Raw genomic sequence first — 16853 nt, 5'->3', positions numbered from 1 at the left:
GAGGTGGCTGGTCCATGGACCACATTGTACAGAGGAACAGGCTTATAGATTACAAAAGGGAAGGGACCTAAGATTTAAGCATCATTATGTTAAATTTTTATGAGAATATCAGTATGAAGGCAAGTTATTGGCCCAAGATCACTCAGTTCAAACCTTGAAGCCATGTTTCAACCACAGGTCAACTTGATTAAAAAAAATAAACAAAAATCAATTTTTTTCTTAGTCACAGTTGAACTCCCAAGTCAAGTCTTGTGGTCTGAGAATTTGCAATGAAGGAGAAAACTTAAGGAAAATTTTACATATTTATGTTCAAAGACTTCATGAGCTAGTTGGGGAAACACAAAGCATTGTATACAATGCAATATGTTCTGTAATACAAGGATATGTAATAATTGTGATTTATAATTTTATGTGTTTATTTTTAAAATTTTAAATTAATTTTAGAGAGAAGAAGGGGGAGAGAGAGAGAGACAGAGAGAGACAGAGAGAAAGAGAGAGAGAAACATCAATGCGAGAGAGAAACACTGATCGGTGGCCTCCTGCATGTGCCCTGATCAAACCCACAAACTGGGTATGTGCCCTGACCAGGAAGTGAACTAGCTATGCTTTGGTGTACTGGACAACACTCCAACCAATCAAGCCACACCACCAGGACTAATTTTATTTTTAATAACAGATACAATTTATGTTGGATGCAAATTAAAAAATATGTAAATTAAAAATTAAATTACCTATAACCTCAATATCCATAGATTAAAAGAAATAATATGTATATGTTTTGTATATCATTATGTTTTATATTTATTTTTTCTATAAATACATAGATTTATGTCAGGATATCTCAGAAATAGTTTCTGGGATGAGACTAAAAGTTATCCCCTGACAACAGTTTAACCCTATAGAAAACTGAGTCACAATTAGCAGCTACCAATCATATATGCTTAGAGATTTCTGTCTGTCTGTCTCTTGTATGGTATTAAATGACTCTTACAAGATAATAAATATGTTAATTATATTGTGTTTTCTATTTATTTATGATATTATCTTGTATGCTTGTTCCTCACCTCTGAATTCCGCCCCCAAGAATAACAGCAATAATTAAATTATGCAACTTAGCATGAAATACATGACATAGGAATGCATGAGCTTCAAGGCTTCCCTTATTCTCCTTCATCAATTCAACAGTTATGTGTCATTTTGTTGTTCAAGTTGTCCAAGAACATTTACATACACAAAGCAGGAATTCCTGTTTCAGAGAAGGCCAGGCCCAGCCAGGCCTACAGCCAGAAAGCAAGGAACTCCAGCCGGCTAGGGCCTGGGCTTCCGTGGCCTCTGCTCAGCTGCAGGTCCTGGAGCCTCACCCTCGCAGCAGAAACCCATGACAGGGTGTGGACAGGCACCGCAGACGGCCGTGGAGAGGCCCGCAGCACGTCTCTGTGCTTCCTCCTCCATCCACACACCAGCAGCAATGGTGGAGCCCCAGGCAGGACATTCCTTCCACAACAGCAAGTGCAAGACCAGCCGAACTTGTCCTCTGGGAAGACCCTGCCTCTCCCTCTGACAATAGCCAGGCCAGCAGAGGGCCACTGCAAACTGCTTCAGCAAGTTCAAATCCAGGTCAATAGAGACATCTGTGCTTCAGGTTTAGCAGGAGCCTGAGTGAACTGAAAGCAGAGACCCAGTGAAGACACTCAAACTTCACATGGTGGGCGGCACCGGCGATGAGGAAAGAATCTGGAAGGCCCGGTGGTGCTCGCCATACTTTACATGGAGCATGACAACCACAAGCTCCCCACAGTCTATCGGGGTATCTGCATGGTCTCCATGCAAACCGCTGCCAGTGAAGCTGAAGGAAACAGACGTGCTGCGGAGGCACACAGCTCCCAGGGCCGGAGGGCTGCATGAGTGGGAGGCCTCTCAGTGCGTCCACATAGTGGGTATCTAGCATTTCCAGGGCCTTCAAAAACATTGTCTCTATACCAGCCATGGAGTTTCAGCTGTGAAAGGCTGCCAGGAGCCACCAGGAGAGGTAGCTGCCCCTGGCTGCCAGGCCAGCCACTCTACCCACCTGGGAGGACAGCACAGACTGAGGTGGTGTGTGTCCCCTTGGGCACATCTCCTCTCCCTCTCCCTTGACTTTCTCTTTCTTTTCATCTATTTTTGTTTGTTTGTTTATCGTTGTTTTTATTTTTGTTGTTGGAGAGGGGAGATGGTTCTATTGAAATAAACACAGACCACCCAAACGGAAACTCACACACATACTCCATTTTCCTCTCCTTTTCTCTCTCTTCCTCTCCCTGCTCTTTCTCTCATGTCCTGAAATTCACTCATAATGTCTATTACCATTTCTTTGAGCTGATGAGATTAGATCATTCTTTATAATAAACTGCATGTTACATAGTAGATGCATTCACATCACACCCTCTGGTGTGAAAGGGAAGCACATAGAGATAAGGATCTCCGGGCCAGATGCTTTCAACTGTAATCACTTATATAAAATCAAGGACGGCCTGAGAAGCCAGAAGAGCACTGAGCTACTTCTGAAAAAAAAAAAAATTCTCTGGAATATCAGTCAACAAAATTCAGCCAAATGGCCTTTTGAGCACAACTGTTTTCCAGCAAACACTACGGAGGGCTAAGATGAACACACCTCACCTGTTGCCATAGGCTGGTCGGTGGTTACAGCCTCTGGGTTCCATAGCTCTAGCATAGATTACATATTTTATCTTCAAGGAAATGTAATCAGAGAGGAGAATGAGGACTTGGCTTCATCTGATATTTGATTTACTTTCCGTGCCATTTTGATGAGCCACATTTTGGTGTTGATTTTCAATTCAACTGCGGTTGCAGCACCAGAATCCTGAATTATGAACAAAAAAGAGTAGTTTCATTTAGAAATAAATATTTATTCCAGCAGCTGTGGACTCGGGTTTTAAATATCATGCTAACTTGCTGGATGCAAACAGACACAGCACGGAGTCAAGCGAGAAGCGGATGGCAGAAACACCTGTGTGTCCCCTCACTGGGTGCACAGTGTGGCGGATTTGTGGCTTGCCTCTTGTTATCTGCCTGTTTCTTCCCTCCCCGACTTTTACTAGGAATCCTCCAACCACTGCACTTCCAGCTCTGCCCCTACAGACCAAGTGATTCCTTCATTCTCTTCATTTACTCATTTAATAAATATTCAGAATGGCTAGCGAGTACTATGCTCAGCTATGGAGATACAATAGTTAAAATAATTTATATTACACAAATACATAAATGTAGTACTGAGCTAAGTGTTATTTTTTAGGGTATCTTTTGATAGCTGTTGGAGCAGAACATGTTATAATTAATTATGGGTAAATAATCAGTGGATGAGTAGAAATATAAACTGTAAATATATAAGAAAGCAAATTATAGACAGAGCTAGAGAAAAATCACAGGGTCTGGGAGGTTATCTGAGAAAGATAAAGACAAATAATCGGTTATGACAGAGGGATGACATGTGGCAGAAGTGGTGGGAGATGACACAGAAAGAGAAGGAGAGATCAGATTCTGAAGAACCTGGAGTGGAAGAGCTTGGTCTTTATGGTGGAGGTGAATTACCAATGACTGTGGTCAGATGAAGTGTGTTTTCCAGGATGATCACTCCAGTTGAGGATGGAGAATTTCTATTAGAAATCCAAGATTCTAGATTTTTTAAAAGATGTAGGAAAAAAGTTTTGTGACCACAGTTTTTGGTAACACATTAATTACCGAGATTGTAGCTTTTAAAAGTGACTCATTTTTAGAGGAATTACTGATGAGTACACTTCTCCACTCTACAGTTGGCTATAGGAAAATGAGGTTATTTTTGCATACCTTAACATTAAAGCAAGAGGTAATATAGTGAGTAGGATGTTCTGCATGTCTGACTCTCTTTTGATCTTCCGTGATGATACTTATGATCAAACAAAGATACTAAACTAAAACCAGTTCTTAATGGAAAGGAACTGCTTATAGGAGGCTTATAGAGTGTCAGTCCAATCCTAGCCCCTTCTTTGGTAAACTTACCATCTCACAGCCCCTATATATTTGGCACTATAAGTAACCTATCCCCTGACCTAGCCAGTTTTTCTCAGTGGTTAGAGCTTTGGCCCACAGGTTTCAGGTTCCATTCCAGTCAAGGGCACGTGCCTCAGTTGCAGGATAGATCGCTGGCCCATCAGGGTCTGTTGGGGAGGCGACCAATTGATGTGATGTGTCTCTCTCACATCAATGTTTCTCTCTCCCTGTCTCTCCTCCTCCCTTCCACTTGCTCTAAAAATCAATGGGAAAAAAATCCTCAGGAGAGGATTAACAAAAATAAGGAAACAAAGAAACTTGTCCGCAAACCCTGTCTCCAAGTAATGGACAAGTGATAGGCACATGACCTATGAATAATCAATCTTTTATTATTTTTCTAAACATGTTTTTATTTATTTCAAAAAGAGGGAGGGAGAGAGAGAGAGAGATAGAAACGACAATGATGAGAGAGAATTCTCTATCGGTTGTCTCCTGCATGCCCCCTATTGGGGATCAAGACTGAAACCTGCACATGTGCCCTGGCCAGGAATTGAACAGTGACCTCCTGGTTCATAGGTTTATACCCAACCATTGAGCAACACTGGCCAGGCCAAGCCTTTTAACTGGCCTAATACACCTACTTGTGTGACCTGGTAGGAAACGCTACCTTGCCACCCAAACCATAATCTATGGAGAAGTGTCTTTGGTATCACTTGGTAGCTTGTTAGAAATGCAAGATCTCAGGCTCTATCCAAGACTTCTTAAATCAACCTGCATTTTACCAAGACTCTCAGATGACTCATATTTATATTAAATTTTAGCAGGTTTGACTGTCTTGAGAATTTAAATTAAAAAACATGTGAGTTAATAACTGGAAAGAAACAGACACATACAAAATATTACTATGTTCATGTTCATGGCCATTTAGTTCTATAGAAACCCCCTGACTACTCCTGCAACTGAGGTGCCTGTAACTACCCCAAGTCTAGACTCTCCTTCCAGTTCCAGGTGTTCAGATTCCTCCTGCAAAGTATCTGCTCTTAAATTTCCATGCAAGTCACCTCTTTCATGTAGATATGTACAATGAACTCCCTACTCTTTGAACCAACTTGAGATTCTTTGTTGCCTACAACAAAAGTTGCCAACATAAAAGACTTTGCAGTAGCGATCACTGAGGAGTTAGCAGATACAAAGCTCCAATTCGATCCCTAAGAGGAACAATATCTCTTGTGCATAACATTGGCAGCAACACGTTTCCCCAGCCAGAGCTGGTCTGCCAGGGAAAAGCAGATCACTCCCATTAGGACATGCATTGGTTCATCAGGCAAGGAGAATGGCGCTTCCTCTACAGAAAAGGGTCATTGACTCCTGACCTGTACAAAGGGAAGAAGCCATGTCCACAGGAGATGGTCCTGCGTTTTCACAGGCAGAATTGGCAATCTTTGCTGATGCTTCTCTAGGGAGGAGGAGAGGGGGTTTAATGTAGATATTCCTATTTTAAATTCAGGAAGTTTGCCTTTTTACCCAAGACCCTTGCCAGGAAAGTCTGTCTCTTTATTAACATTTTCTCTTTTGTTTTCATAAACTTCTTTAAAAAAAGTAGTATCCCCCATAAACACTCTGCCCTGCCTCATTGCTTGATATCTGGCTTTAAGCAAGTGGTTTAACCTTTCTGCTTCTTTATTTCTTTATTTATAAAGGGAAGACATAAAAGCCTGTCATCTCTCCTATATGACAGCATGCCATAATCCAAACCAATTTTATATATATATATAATTATATATATAATATACCAGTATATATAATATATGTAATTACATATATCTAATTTTCAATGTTAGTTATATAAATGCAAGATAGTCCTAATATCCTGAGGTGTCTTAGTACTTTTTTCAATATTCTTTAGAAGTGGAATGTTTTGTTGAAAGAAAATATTGTGTTCTAAATAAATAAAAGAGTTTTTGGTCTGTTTGAATTAGCTGCATGGTGATTTCCTGCTGGATGATCTGAGGAATTTATACTTTAAGCCCTATAACTAAATGCATGAAGAACAATGTGAAAATCAAATTTCTGTATAGCTTGAGACATCATATATTCACCTCAACAACTGCTTGTAGAGTGCCTGAACCATATATCAGCAACAGGGCGGAAATAGAAAGGTCTCAGTATATAAATAAAACACCACAGGGTATGTGCTAATTGATTGTTGAATTAGTGTTATTGAAGCACAAATACCTCATCAATTAGCTTTGCCTAATGAAAGTCAGTGAGAACTTCGCTCTGTCTAATGATGGTGGGGAGAGAGAAGTGAGGTTATAATTGACCTATGCTATTAAGAAATAGTAGGAAATTGCACCCTGGCTGGTGTGGCTCAGTTGGTTGAGCATTGTCCCAGACACTGAAAGGTCACAGTTTGATCCCTGGTCAGGGCACAAGCCCGGTTGTGGGTTTGAATCCTGGGAGGGGTGTGTGCAGTAGGCAACAGATCAATTTCACTCTCACATTGATGTTTTTCTCTCTCTCTTCTTCTCTCTTCCTTTCACTCTAAAATAAATAAAAGCATGTCCTCAGGTGATAATTAAAAAAAGCAACAAGAGAAATAGTAGGAAATTTTATGAGAAATAAGTAAGCAAAGAGTGTTCCATGCAAGAAGCATAGGTAAGTAAAGTCACAGTGGTGAGTGGCTTCAAAAGCATCACATAGTCTGATAAGATTGGAGCTTAATTTATGAGGGAAAATAAGTCAGAGTAGCTTAAAAAGTAGAAAAGCTAAAAAAAAAAAAAAAAAAGATAGGTTAGGGCCAAGTTGTGAAAAGCTTTGACTTTCATGAAACTCTATTTTTGCAATACATGTTTAATAAAAGAAAACAAAATGGCTAAATACTTATTTTAGAAAACTCTCTGTGGCAACCAGGTCAAAAAGAGTTTGCTAGATTGTCTCTTTTTGTTCCTGTGAGTCAACAGACCATTTTGTCATCCTGCTCCCCAGTTCCCGGGAATCTGACCTGCATAGATTGCATCAAATATGTTGCCATGACTGCTGGTTTTGGTAAGGCTACATCAATGGGCAGCCCAGCAGGAGACTGGATGGGTGGAAGAGAGTGCTGCTGAGCTATGTGTGGCCTCCGGCTTCCTTCCTTCTGGGTCATTTCTTCCTTTTTCCTTTCCCTCATATATTTATTTATTCATCATTTACATCAGTGTAGATCAAGCCTTCTAATTTTATTCAATAGGGTTGTAATCTGCTACCATCGTATTTATTTTCAAGTTGTATTTTTAGTATCTTGGCTTTTGAGGGTCCTTCAAGCTCTAGTGTCCTCTTGACACGTCCCTCCTTACTCTGAGGCTCAACACAACATTCTAGATTCCTCTTCTGTGACTAGTGCCCCAGCTCTAGAATTGGTCATTTCTCCATGGAGATATGGTTCCTCTTAGTGATTCAGGGGTGCTTATTGCTGTTGTGATGCATCTAGGCCCTATCAGCAAATATACCCAAGGAAAGTCTGCCAGTTCATACTGACAACTCCACATCTAATTAAGACTATAGCATTCATTTCAGTCTTCCCCTTTCTATATGTTTAATTCCCTTCTCCAACCTGACTGCCATTATTCTTAGTATATACTCATTTGCACAATCCTAGAATATATAGAAATTAGTTTCAGAATTAATAAGTAATATTACTGAGAAAAGGAAACCTACTCAGGTTTAGGGAATGATGGTACGTTCCTGCTGTCACTGACCCTGGAATATCGTACCATTTCTTACTGGCTTCCCTAAAACTCTGACAGGTTTGCTAACAAGATTTTTATTAAACATTCTTTAAGTATCCAATCCGATCCTGCCCTCTCCTCTTTACTGGGTCAATAACTGATAAAATGTGTAGAGTGACTGCTTCCCAGGGCTTTAGAATATGTAAAAAGAGTCAATCTGCCCAAGTTCTTATCTCCTTGCAGGCTTTGAGCACTGTGTCAGCACCAATGGATTTATCCAGCTTCTGACTTAATCACGAACACAACTGTAGTGAGCCATGCCAGAACCTCATATTATGAAACGTATGTAGACAGAGATCTAGGAAAAGTCATACACCATTACACACTTTAGAGAAATAAGTACATAATGGCTTAAACTAGCTAGTTATATTCACTCTAATTAATAACATTCTATTATTATTGTTCTCCACTTATACCTGGTCCAGGGGTTACATGACAGTTCTTCCATAGCTACCTCTCATTGGCAAGACTTATAAAGAAACACAGAGCATTTCTGCAGGAAGCCATGTCATGATGTGGCATAAACACATTTTTGGCTGGTGTAATACTGTGATTTATAATAAGAAATATATGCTTGGTCTTCATGCCTATTATAGTCACATGGTTCTAAGTACTTTGAAATTTCCTGTGATGAGACCAATAAAGGTATCTTGGTTGTCAGCGGAATTTTCAGTCCCACTCTCTTCCCACCCTCACCTCTTAGAAGAGGAGAGGGGCTGAAGATTGAGTTCAATAACCTATGACCAATGATGTAATCAACTATGCTTACATTAGAAAATCTCCATTAAAACCCCAAAGAGTTCTGAGAGCTTCAAGGTTGGTGAACACATGGAGATACAGGGAGAGAGACATGGAAGAGGTTGTAAAACTCCACATCTTTTTTTTCCATACTTTGCCCTATGTATCTTTTCATCTGGCTGTTTATTCGTATCCTTTAATATCCTTTGTAATAAAGTGGTAATCTAGTGAGTAAGCCAGTTTCCTGAATTCTCTGAGCTGCTCTAGCAAACTAATTGAATCCAAGAAGGGGTGTGTGAAAACTTCTGACTTATAGCCACTTGGTTAGAGGCACAGGTAACAACCTAGATTTGGAATTAACATCTGAAAGTGAAGGGCAGTCTTATAGAACTGAGCCCTTAACCTAAAATCTGATGTTATCACCGAACAGATGATCCCAGCATTGGGTTGAATTGCAGATGCCTCACTGGTGTTAAATAACTGCTGGGTGTTGTGGGGAAAAACAACCACACATTGAAATTGGGTGCAGAATTGTATCTGGAAGACCTAAAATTTACCTAGTATCAACTTGAATATACACATTTACCATTATGAGTGTTGATAGACATTTATGGAAGGAATCACAATTAGAGCTGAAATGTTAAAGCTCAGAAAAAATAGCTAGTTGAGTAACCAATGTTTGTATTAACCATAACATTGATTAAAAATAATACATTGATTATATACTGGAAAACAAGAAATTTCTTACCCCTACACCTGAGAATTTAAAGTGGTACAAAGTTTCTTAAAGGAAATTTGATTATTTTACACTGCATTTGGTATAAATTGCTTATAACATTTGATTTAGAAACAAACTGTTCTCTGGTTATTCTTTAAAAATGAATAAGTAAGAAGTGACTTAAGAGGTTTGCATTAAATAATTTTTATCCCATCATATGTTTAATAATTAAATCTTGAAAACTTGTGAAAATATTTAATATTGATAGATTGCCTAAATCTACTTTGATGAAGCTTTTATAAAGTTATACCTTGATCCAATAAATAATGGTGGAGAATTAATTACAACATATTTTTTTAAAAAGCAGGACATGAAATGAGAAATTTATGTATTGATTTATATTAAGAAATATGGACCCAAATCCATTAGAGTTTAAAAAGTAATGTTATAAAATGTAAGCTAAAAATAAATTGGCCAGTTTGGGGGAATCCTAATGAACCAAATTATTATTTTGAAACACAGGAAATTAATGGGAAAGAATGAAAATTTTGTCTACATGCTTAAATTCATAATATACCAGTAAATAACCAAATGAAAGTGGGGAGGTTCTTTATAGAAGCATCCCAGGCAATGCATGAAGAAAAGTAATAAAATTGGGTTATCCCCATTTTGCCACACTTAATAAATTATTAGTGGATCTAAGCATTGTTTCTCAATGGCTACTAGTATCACAAAATAAGCGAGAACTAGACATTATGTATGCTTTAATGGAGAAATACATTCTGTAAGTATTTTTACTCTCTCAAAAATATTGACATTGCATCTGGTCAAACCTTTCTACCCAAATATTATTTAGAGGAAACACGAAGGCAGAGGAGCATATCAATTCACACTTTGATGATACAATCACTTTACAATCTCTACAGAAATGTTTCTAAAATTGCAAGAGAATGAGAAGTATTGGAGAGAAGCACATATAGATTATTTATATTTTGATTCAAACTGTTAAAATTTAAGACATAAATCCATCGGACAAATTGACTAGATATCTGATGGTATAAAAATATTGTCTTTTGTTTTTAGTTGAATAATGGTCTAACGGTATGCTAAAAACAGAATTCTTATTTTTTACTGAAATAAGTACAGATAAAATATGATATCTGGAATTTGCTTTAAAATAATTTTGTAGGGGGATAAGTAGTTAGGGGTATAGGGAAAACAAAACTAGCCATAAGTTGAAATTGTAAAACTGGATGTTGGGTAGTTGGAGGTTAATTACACTAGTATGGCTAATTTTGTATACAATGGGAATTTTCTATAATAAAAACATAAAAACAAATGAGCAACAAATGTATAAGGTGTGGGAGCACACTGACCACCAGGGGGCAGCTCATGTGTTGAGTGTCTGCTCCCTGGTGGTCAGTGCGGATCATAGCAACTGGTCATTCTGCCTTTTGGTCGATTTGCATATTAGCATTTTATTATATAGGATACTTTCAAACAATATTTAATATTTCAAAAGTAATACTTAGTATATTAATTATAATATTACTTTTAAGGACATATGCATTTTCTACTATTTTTGCAGATGGCTTAATTTTAAATAAGAAGAGTGATGAGTTTCTCATGAAATGACTTTTCCCAAAAATATTATAAATTGCTTCAAGTACTTTATGTAATACATGTAATCATAAAAACCATCATCATCATCATAAAAACAAATAATCAAGTGTCAACCACCTAATTAAGGAATATATTATCTTTAAAACCATTTCAAATGCCTTTTCATCACCTATGTGGTTATGGTTTTGTTTTACATTATTTTTTAATTATAGATTTTGTTTATGCTTATTAAAATACTGAAAAACATAATAGAAAATGAGAAACCTGCAATTTTACCACCTAGTCATGAAAACTCTTAACCTTTTGTACATTTCCAATGTTTTAGTGTATGTGCATATGTTTATGTGTTTGCAAAATATAATCATACTATTTTACCTTGGGATTTTTTAAATATTTATAAAAGTTTACCATTAAACTTGGTGCACATCCACTGTTTTGTTTATATATTTATAAAACATAATCATTCTATTTTAACTGGTATTTTAAAAATATTTATAAATTATTTGTTATTATAAATGTTATTATTAAATATTAATTCTCTATGAACATCTTTGATTATTTTCTTATAAATGGTTTTTGGTAGTGATAATAGTGGATATGGTACATTTCTAGTTTTAAGTATTCCTAAATAGCTTTTAAAAATAGTGAAACCAACTTACATTTCAACAATGACATATTTTGCAATTCATTATATACTAATTTTACATAAAATTTAGGTGTTCATAATTCATATATTATATGATTTTAAAGACATGAATTTGAAATATTCACACTACTTTCTTAGACAATAGACAAATTGCTGTTTATTTTACTTTCTATACTTTTTACTTTGTTGTTCTGTATTTTTATTCAACATTTTTAAAATTCATAGTTAATAAATATCATTTTCTTATTAAAGACTAGAGGCTCAGTGCACAAAATTCGTTCATGGAGGGGGGGGCGTCCCTCAGCCCGGCCTGCACCCTCTTGCAATCTGGGACCTTTTGAGGGATGTCTGACTGCCGGTTTAGACCCGATCCTGCAGGGATCCCTATGGATCAGGCCTAAACTGGCAGTTGGACATCCCTATCACAATCCGGGACATCTGGTTCCTAATTGCTCACTTGCCTGCCTGATTGCCCCTAACCACACTGCCTGCCTGTCTGATTGCCCCTAACTACTCGCCTACCTGCCTGATTGCCCCTAACCACTCTGCCTGCCTGCTTGATCACCCCTAACCACTCGCCTGCCTACCTGATAGCCCCTAACCACCTGTGGCTGGCTGCCTCATTGCCCCTAACCCAGCCGTGGGCAAACTACGGCCCGCGGGCGGGATCCGGCCCGTTTGAAGTGAATAAAACTAAAAAAAAAAAAAAAAGACCGTACCCTTTTATGTAATGATGTTTACTTTGAATTTATATTAGTTCACACAAACACTCCATCCATGCTTTTGTTCCTGCCCTCTGGTCCAGTTTAAGAACCCATTGTGGCCCTGGAGTCAAAAAGTTTGCACACCCCTGCCCTAACCACTTTCCTGGCTGCCTCATTGCCCCTAACCACTCTGCCTGCCTGCCTGATCACCCCTAACCACCTCTGGCTGACTGCCTGATTGCCCCTAACCACTCGCCTGCCTGTCTGATTGTGCCTAACAGCCTCTGTCTGCCTGCCTCATTGCCCCTAACTACTCTGCCTGCCTGCCTGATGGCCCCTAACCACTTGCCTACCTGCCTGATCGCCCTGGTCTCTGGTCATTCCACCGTTTCCGTCTCTGGGTTTTTATTATATAAGATTAAGTAGTACAAACCAAACTGAAAAATCAATTAAAGTCTTTATACTTTCAAATTCTTTGTTAAATGGCACATTCCTGGGATATATTTTAGGTCCGACTTTCCAAAGTTAACTGAAATTTTACAGGAGACATCAAACCAGGTGCACTTGCACAGTATGTCTGTACAATACATCATGCTTGTCTATTTTAAAATTCCATTCCACCTTTTTTTTCTTAAGTCAGACATGCTGAGAACCAGAGAACAAAGTTAAAATGACAGATATTATTAAATGTCTGGCTGCTCCAGCTAATGGGGCTTAGAATCTCATGCATTTCTAGTTTCAGCTGCCAGTTCCCAAGCAAGTGGGTCTGTTGATAAAGGGTGGCTTTGACAGGGAAGAAGGGAGAGAGGCAATATGATTTGGGGAAATGTACAGATTTAATGGAAAGTATTTTTAGAGCCAAAAGAGAAATGTCTTCAGAGCTTCTTTTATGCTTCCCTTAAGTTGATTCCATAACTACCTTCCTTATCAAATATGGCTGGAGGAGGTCAAGAGAAGAAACCAGCCCATCCAGTGATGCAGAACAGACTTTCTGAGATTGAGAGTGTCAGATGATTTGACAAGGAAGTTTGGGTAGGGGTATGGGTATAATGATTCCTTAGAGTATTTTTTTTGACCTCATGTTTTTAGCATTTAGTTATAGTAATTTTGTTTTTTGGACCTGACACCCAGGCACTTTATAGTTCAAAATACAAAGTACATTGAATACTTGACATGAAAAAAGAGGTTATTTTGGAAAAGCTTAATTTAGCCTTATTAGCGCAGCCCACACCTGGAGGTTCTCCATGCACACAGGGACTCCACCATGAACATGTTCTGCCATGAACATCGCCCCATGACCCATTGGACCTCAGCAATATATGCTGACCTGGCTCAGTCGGTCCTCTGACACTCACCTGAGCACAAGTCTCCAATGTCTGGCTGGCCTTTGGGCCATGGTTCTGCATCTTTTCCAAGGCTGCATTGCACAATCTCTATTCCTTTTCTACTCTCCACTTCTCTTTTCCCACACACAATCCATCCTAATGCACTTCTTAAGTAATTATTCTCAACAGTTGTTAAGTTTAGCTTAACCCTGAATGATTGATTGTTTTAACCTCTTAGAGACACATAAAGATTCTATGCAGCGATATTTACCATAGCCAAGATCTAGAAACATCCAAAATGCCCATCAGTAGACGAGTGAACAAAAAAAAGCCGTGGTACATTTACACAACGGCACGATAGATACCCGTAAAAAAGAAGAAACGTTTACCTTTTGGGACAGCATGAACGGGCCTGGAGAGTATTATGCTCAGTGAAATTAGCCGGTCAGAGAAAGGCAAGTACCATATGATCTCACTTGTATGTGGAATATAATGAACAAATATAAACTCATGAACAAAATAGAACCAACACATGGATTGATGAAACAGCCTGACAGCTGTCGGAGGGGAGGGGAGAGGCAGGTACTGGGTGAAAGAAGGTGAAAGGATTAGCCAAAGAACATGTATGCATAACCCATCGACACAGACAATAGTGTGGTGATGGCCAGAGGGAAAGGGGCACAGGGGGAGGAAATGCGAACATCTGTAATGGTGTTAACAATAAAAATAAGGACACGATTATGCTTAGGTAATTGAGAAGTAGGTGAGCATGGCACTTTCGCCTCCCTGGGTGCCCTGGCAGCCAGACCCTGCTTTGGCCTGGGCAGGCATACTCACACCACCCTGCAGTTCCTGGACTCAGATGCCTCCTGTGCAAGGACCTGGGACTCTCTCTTCCAGTCAGGCTTAACCTGGCTTATACCGCAATCGCTCTCTCCCGACCTCCCTGCCCTTATGTAATCTCCTGAAGGAAGTCAGATTTAATAAAGAGAAAGCAGGTAGCGGGGTTTAACTTCATCATCTTTTGCTTTGTACTGCATCACAAACCTTCTCTAAATACCTTGGATTCAATGGAACATATGAAGGAATGTAAGAAATGCTAGGGAGGCATTTGGGTAGGTGAGATGTAAAAATAATCAAACCTCTTTCCTTTCTTGACATCTAATTTAATTCCGTTTGTAGGCAACTTTACTTCAGACATTTAGATAATTTTATATAAGGATTTTCAAAAGGCCTTAACAACAAAACTCAGCAATTACTGGGACTTTTCTTAGATGGCTTGAGTTTAGAAGCTAAATATATCTGTATTTTGAAGATATGTTAATAACACACTGAAATTTGATATTCAACACACAGCAGTTGGGTGGCAATAGAATTAGGTGTAGTTGCACAGATCTGAGTGTGACTTATAAAAATTCTTCCCCAGAAAGTTCTTCTAGCTGAGCTGCTGAATTTTCTGCAAAGCTGTTCTACACAGAGTTGCAATTTTAAAAGGACTTAAGTCTTAAATATAACAACCTTTGAAAAATTTTATTTTGTTATTATTTTATTTAAAAGGTATCCACAATACACTACTTTCGGAGGCAAATACAAAACAGTAGACACAATAGAACCTGAGTCTTTCTAGAATGTCTAGAGCAGTGGTTCTCAACCTTCCTAATGCCATGACCCTTTAATACAGTTCCTCATGTTGTGGTGACCCCCAACCATAAAATTATTTTCATTGCTACTTCATAACTGTAATTTTGCTACTGTTATGAATCATAATGTAAATATCTGATATGCAGGATATATTTTCATTGTCACAAATTGAACATAATTAAAGCATAGTGATTAATCACAAAAACAATATGTAATTATATATGTGTTTTCCGATGGTCTTAGGCGACCCCTGTGAAAGGGTCATTCGACCCCCAAAGGGGTCACAACCCATAGGTTGAGAACCGCTGGTCTAGAGGATCTTTTTAGGCTCTTTTAGAGAATGAAAGAGAGAAAATTATATTTGGATCCAATGAGATATAATGGAAGGTTCTGATCTACATTTTATATACGCAGTCTTTAATACTTGTAGGCATTGATAAAACTCCACATTTCTGTATAAATAATAACTACTTATGTTATTCCTAAATCCTGAGACATTTAGGGACCAGTTCCAGCCTGCACATATTTATTTATATGTATATGTATATATATATATATATATATATATATATATATATATATTATTGATTTTTACAGAGAGGAAGGTGTTATGCCCAGATTTCAAGATTCCCAAGAAACCACATCAGGGAGCCAGCCAATCCGATGCAAAAGCATAAGAATCTTTATTCAAGCTAGCTCGGCTCCCCCACCTTGCCGACACAGCAGCAGGAAGTGGAGAGAGAGCAGTCTGCTCGAACCAGGGGTTTCATAGAGGGTTGGAGTAGGGGCAGGAGAGGGGGCTGTGCCCCCCGCCGATTGGCCAGGTGCGAGCTGGTGACCCATTACACAGGATGTGGTCATATCTATGGCGCGCACTTCCCTTGATTGTTAGTTTAACACTTGGATTGCGGGAAACGAGTTAAGTCGGCTCGCGTGAATTGCGCGTACTCCGCGGGAGCCGTCTTAACTCGGTTCATATAGATTTGCGGTGGAGTGCGGGAAACGTGTAAACTCGGGCCGATTGTAACTGCGTATTACCAAATATTTGTTTGTTTGCCGTTCACAAAGATACCTACCTGCGTATGCGAACCGTTTCATACCCATTGGGGTAATAGGTATCATAAAAATCCGTTGTAAGTAGAGAACACTTTATGGCGCTGGTCGAGTACAATACTGTTAGGGTACCAATGTATTGTTTTCTCATTTTATAACCGATATCCCTGGATATCTCACCATGCAAAGAGAATAGTTATTGAGAAATACTTCTTGTGTCCGGACGTCTTTAGTTTTGAGTTTTGTGAATATTATTACGTGTTTAAATATTTAAATATATTGTGATAAAGACATTCATATAGAATTTTTTAACCAAATAAAATAAAATCGTTCCGCAAAGTGTTCGCATAATAATTATTTTTTTATATCAGATATCTATCGGAGTACCGCTATTTTCAGTTAGTATTATTTTCATTTGCTTTAACCTAGAATGTCACAGCATTCAGACTATAGTGATGATGAGTTTTGTGCAGACAAGTTGTCCAATTATTCTTGTGATAGCGATCTTGAAAATGCGAGTACAAGTGATGAAGATTCTAGTGATGATGAAGTAATGGTGCGTCCCAGGACATTGAGGCGACGAAGAATTTCAAGCTCCAGCTCTGACTC

The 16853-nt window shown here is 38.5% G+C and overlaps 1 pseudogene; it reads right to left on the bottom strand.

Moving 5' to 3' along the window:
- The window catches only part of LOC139021543 (histone chaperone ASF1B-like), a 31781-nt pseudogene extending 18150 nt beyond the window's left edge, over nt 1-13631 (bottom strand).
- Nucleotides 13632-16853: the final 3222 nt, after the last annotated feature.

This window comes from Myotis yumanensis, unplaced genomic scaffold (assembly GCF_028538775.1).
Source record: "Myotis yumanensis isolate MYYU_CA2020_CCGP unplaced genomic scaffold, mMyoYum1.0.hap1 SCAF_13, whole genome shotgun sequence".
Lineage (NCBI taxonomy): Eukaryota > Metazoa > Chordata > Mammalia > Chiroptera > Vespertilionidae > Myotis > Myotis yumanensis.
Note: the sequence above shows the minus strand (reverse complement) of the source record. Positions and strands in the feature narration are given on the sequence as shown.